The sequence below is a fragment of the Triticum dicoccoides genome, chromosome 6A (genome assembly GCF_002162155.2).
Source record: "Triticum dicoccoides isolate Atlit2015 ecotype Zavitan chromosome 6A, WEW_v2.0, whole genome shotgun sequence".
NCBI classification, from domain to species: Eukaryota; Viridiplantae; Streptophyta; class Magnoliopsida; order Poales; family Poaceae; genus Triticum; species Triticum dicoccoides.
In genome coordinates, this window is record NC_041390.1 from 380,043,155 (window position 1) to 380,049,064 (window position 5,910).

Sequence of the window (5,910 nt, forward strand, 5' to 3'; positions counted from 1 at the left end):
GACTGTGGCATCCATCTGAAGCATGTGCCACTCTACTGCGACAATGAAAGCGCCATCAAGATTGCCAACAACCCAGTTCAGCATTCGAAGACAAAGCACATTCAAATCCCTCATCACTTTCTCAGAGATCATGTCATGAAAGAAGATATTGATATCATTCACATCAACACTGAAGAGCAATTGGCAGATATCTTCACAAAGCCCTGGATGAGAAAAGGTTTTGCAAGTTGCGGTGTGAGCTAAATATCTTAGAATCCTCAAATGTCCTGTAATTGGACACACATCCTAGCGCTTATGCATGTGATGACTTAGATGTGCAACACACGAAGTAATGTATATCTTCAAACAATGAAGACATACACTCTAAGTGTGAATACATTAATGCGGAAATTGACTTTGGAGCACCACAATAATTGTGCGCCATGTCTGGGTCTAATACTTCCTATACGGTGGGTAACACCCCCACCAAACTCCTGTTTGAAGTGTTTTCATTTGACGTCTCATTTGCATAGTCTTCACATTTGGTTTTTCTTCAACATTGATTCGTCTTCGTGTTTATCTTCACAATGTTGATTTGGTATCATATTGGTATATACTTATATTAGTGTTCTATCCTCTACAGCATTCACTTATAGCTATGTCTGCATGTTCGAATCTTTTGACCTAAGTGAATGTGATCGGACCCTAACCCTCTATATGCTTCTACCTCAGATTCTAGCTATCCAAATCATATGCATTCTATTGAATCTGTCGATTGTCTTCTCGGAGTCCTTGTCAGCAAAAGACACAAAGACAAAATTGAATCTGTTGTAATGTTATATCTCTTTTGCCTGAAAACCGGAGAAGCGGGAACGACCACCCGACAATCCAGGCGTGCGTGGGAACATGGAACAACTTCCAATGTGTTGCATGCTCGCCACGTGTACCTCAGATGTTAACCGCCAGGGGCACCTGCATAATATCGCTGTGCCGTCCCTGTCCCTATAAATATACACCACACCGCAGTCATTATATTTTCTTCCACCTCTCCACAAACCCTAGTGCCACCGCTAGCTCTCGACGACACCGGCGACAAAGCACTTAGCTGCCGCGACCTCACTGACGCTGTCCTCACGCTGGTCGCGGACCTCGTCTCCTCCGCCATCGTCATAGGTGTCCTCCGTCACCAAGTAAGGGCACGGAAGATCGAACTGCTCGGCTTCCTCTCTACTCCGTCTAGTAGTTCTTCGTGTGGTAAATAAAACCTCCTTTTTACTGTCTTTTTGATCCGATATATTCATCCTTTTCAACCACAAGTGGTTTCTGTCCCTACAAATTTGGATCTATCTTGTTCTGCATCTCATAACATGCCTAGTATATTCACTTATGCTTCACACACAGTTAGATTCCTCACTTGTACTTATTCTTGGATTCGTACAAATCTAGAACCAACTCTCATCATATAAGTGAATGTCTTCACGCTATGAGGTCAATGTCTTCAAATTGATTTATCATCAAAATCTTCTGAGAATGCATATGACCTCTTCCCCTTCCCTCGCATCTCTAATGCTCTCACAGGTACATGTCCGTGGGAGAATCCCTTGGTTCTCATATTCTGCATTCATTTGCAGAGTTCTTACAGCATCACATCAATTCTCCCGAAGCCAGTTCCTGTCTGACCAGCAGATGGAAGCCTTTGCAAGTTCTGAAGCCATTTAGTCTGAACTTCATGGCAACAGAGAAGTCAGCAAGAAAGGGCGGTAGACAGCGTCATGGGAACACAGCCAAGGACCTGCCACCAGATCTCTATGAACTTATACAAGTCAGATACTCAAGAGATCCAAAGAGAGAGAAGCCATCTATCTAATAACTATGGACCCGTAGGTCTGAAGTAAACTACTCACACATCACCGAAGAGGCCATGGAGTTGATGTAGAGGCCCTCTGTGATCAATGCCCCCTCCGGTGGAGCTCCGAAAAAGGCCCCGAGATGGGATCTCTCGAGTACAGAAGGTTGCGGCAGTGGAATTAGGTTTTCGTGGTGCTCCTGGATGTTTGGGGGGGTTACGTGGATATATATAGGAGGAAGAAGTACGTCGGTGAAGCAACGGAGGGCCCACGAGGGTGGAGGCACACCTAGGGGGGTAGGCGCGCCCCTGCCTCGTGCCTTCCTCCCTTGTTTCTTGACGGTCACTCCAAGTCTCCTGGATCACGTTTGTTGAGAAAATCACGTTCCCGAAGGTTTCATTCCGTTTGGACTCCGTTTGATATTCCTTTTCTACGAAACCCTAAAATAGGCAAAAAACAGCAATTTGGGCTGGGCCTCCGGTTAGTAGGTTAGTCCCAAAAATGATATAAAATTGTAAAATAAAGCCCATTAACATCCAAAATAGATAATATAATAGCATGGAGCAATCATAAATTATAGATACGTTGGAGACGTATCATCCGGTAGCATACAACTGAAGTTCTCAAATTCTCTAGCAAATGACTGTATCTCATGAGGTTGCTCAACCACGGAGCGGTCTTCAATCATCCTATAATCATAGAATTTCTCCATGATGTACAGCTCAGTGCCAGCAACCAGAGGGTAGCAGCGGTGGCCTTACTTGGACCCGAGCGGCGGCGACCTACCGTGTTCTTCTCGTCCTCGTTTTCTGTGTGGCGCGGCCTCATTGGCAGCGGGGCGGGGCCTCAGCTGAGCCGGCGATGTGCTCTATCTCGTTGTCGGCGGGAGGCGCCTCGGCGGAGCGGGGGAAATCCTCCCCCTCAGTGCCGGGCCTCGGTAGAGCCGGCAGTGTCCTCTGCCTTGTTGTTGGCGTCGCGGGGCCTCGGCGGAGCCGGCGGTGTCCTCCTGCCTCGTTGTTGGCGCCGCGGGGCCTCGTCGTAGCAGGGCCTCGTCGACGCCAGTGGAGCGGGGACTTGTCGGAGCCGGCATTGTCCTCTGTGTCGTCCTCGGTCTCGCCAACCAGTGCCTCGACCACTTCATCGCCCTCTTTGTACGCTGCCGCAGCCTCCGCCACCCGCATGCGGTACCGCCAGCACTCAAGGCGGCCCTCGCGGGTGGAGCGGTACGAGTCGAGCAGCGCCTCCTGCTCCGCCCGCTCCGCGGCGATCTTCTCCTCCGCCCGCAAGCGCTCTTGGAGGAGATGGTGGTTGTAGGCGGCGTCGGCCTGTGCCTCCCGGAACTGCTCCTCACGCTTCTGCCTCACCGTGTCCATATATTGGGCACGGGCCTCGTCGATGGTCATGGTGCAATGCACCAGCAAGGATGGCGCGGAGGAGGGGTTTGGCACCGGATCGTCGACTACCATGTTCTCCATTGGGACGTCTTCGTCCTCCGGCTGCCTGCCGGCCAGCCAGTCGGCAGCAATGGCTGCCATCTCCTTGTGGTCCATCGTTCGCCCGTCCCGAAGAGCGCTGGAGCGCGAGGAAGCCATGGTGGATAGTACTGGTGTGGACAGGAGAAAGGGAATGGGTGCGGATGACTGCGGCTATGGCCGGTGCAACAGTTTATATAGCAATGGTGGGCGGAGGAGGGACGAACGTGTTGTGCCAGAGTAGCCGCATCGGCAACCATGTATCATTAATGTGGGTGGTAGAGGGACGGACGGACGACACTTGTTACGTTTGAAGGCGGAGCAATCGCCTGCACCGGGAAGCGGGGCGGGCGGCACTGACCGTTTTGGGTGGAAAGCGCGTGCGGGCGAGGGAGGCGGTCTAGGTGGGCCAGGGCAGTCAGACTCGTGCTTGGCAGCGGGTCGGTCTAGCAGCCGGACATGCTGGCTCACCAGCTAGCTCGCCGAGCTGAGCGACGACAATCAGACGATGGACATAGCTTCCGACCAGGAGCCGGCGCCACTGTCCAAGCCGGTTCATGCCATGTTCACCATAGAGCAGGTGCGACCGCACTTCCACGCCCTAATGGCGGAAGAGCTACCAGCGTAGGAGGACCAGTGCTGCAACCTCCGTCTCCTCAACAAGCACCGGTGAACAAGCGAACGACAATGCCGTCATGGACATGTGGCCCTATGATCCTGGCTTCCCAAATGAGCAGTGGGCGCTGTATCAGACCATCCGTAGGGCCCGCGAGGCCTTCTCCGTCGTCCTTCGAGTTGTTGCTCTTGCTTTGGCACCACCGTCTCACGTTGTCAACATGGTCAACGGACATGAGGACGAGGAGATGACTTTACTTGGAGAGGATGACAGTGGGGACCCACCAGGGCCATAGCCGCACATACGCAAGTGCCTCCTTATTAGTATATAAAACAATAATTTTTTTGCTTCCTCCTGGTTTCATGACATCACGGTCCCACACCATTTTCAACCTATGTAGTCAATAAATGAGAGAATTGCATAAGAAGCGGCCGACCGCTGGGACCAAGCAGCTAGAGCAGTATTTGTGTTTTTGAGATGTGAGCACTGGAGAGTTTTTCTTCAGTGATGTTTAGCCCAGATATTAATTTTTCTCCTCTGAACCACAACGAAAACATCGCTGCATGCATTAACTGTGCGGGCTGTGGCCCGTGTAGCCCAGGCCAGATATCCAGCCGAGATATTAATTTTTTTTCAAGCTAAAAATGGCTAGCCCGACTATACTTTTTTTAGGAATACCAAGGCAAGGTCAAGTTGTTATTCTCCGCCCCGCTGGGCTGCAAATCTTTCCTAGGAGGGATGCATTAGGATTAACAATAAAATAGGCTTTAAGAAATAATAAATGCTATGTAATTATAAAAACTGGGCAGTAACTATAGAAAATGCACCAAACACGTAATTACTTTATAAAATATTATTTTTGGATATTGAAAATTTTAATTTCATTAATTGTTGCGAGTGCAATGTTTCGTTGGATTTTTACGTAATATAAATTTATATTGAAATTGTATTTAATCTGACTAGAAATTTCAGGATAAAAATATTTCGGATCCCATCAAAATGTGGGAAATATTATTGAATTCTGTTTTGAACGGTTGGTTGAAATGGGATGTACTTTTAACACACTGTAAATGGGCTATAGTAAATTCCATTAGAATTCAAAAATTGGCTGCACATTCTTACAAATCTCAAATGGGCTATAAGTTCTCTGCCACACACTTGTGGCCTTACTAAGTTGACGTGTCCCCTCAAAAAAAGATAGTTGATGCGTATGCAAGGCTTTGTCAACTTATAGTCAACACACGGTTCTAGCAGAAGTGGACGTTGGATGTCCATCCAACGAATGTCGTGCTTCTTCTTCAGTCTCGGATATTCTAGCTTCACCCGCCCAAAAAATGATTCCTCCCCCTAACATCTGGGGCGCACAGTTTCGGAAGCTGACCTGTGGGCCTACTAAGTTGGTGCATACCAAGGGCTTTATCAACTTAGTCAATATAAACGATTCTAGCTGAAGTGACCGTACGATGTCCATCCAACGACCGTCGTGCTTCTTCAACCTCTGGTATTCTTGCTCCAGCCGCCCAAAGCAGCACCGGTCGTGCCGCCTCCTCCTGCCTCCAGTGGCCGGCTGTGCTGTCATGGAGGCCTCACTGCCCCCTACTACTCCCACCGCTGGCCAGGCCATCCCTCCACTCACCCACACCCCCTGTTGTTCTACCGTGACGACAGCCTCACACAGCAGCCAAACCAGTGAACCCTCGTACTCCTCTCCGTGTGGGTATCCACTGCCGCGTCTTCCCCCGCTCCGCGTCGTCCCCTTCCTAGGCCTCGCTGTCGTCCACCACCGTGGTGCTCTCGGCACGGTGTGGTCAATGTGGTCAACGACCGACTTCCATCGGAAGAGTACTGTATGTGGAGAGGCTGACAGCTGGGTCCACAACAGCCACAAGGAAGTGCCTCCTTATTACGCAGAAAATAATGATTCCTCCACTTGACAGCAAGGACCCACCGGACGGGCCACCGTATTTCGCGAAAAAATGTTTCCCCCCTTACTGCT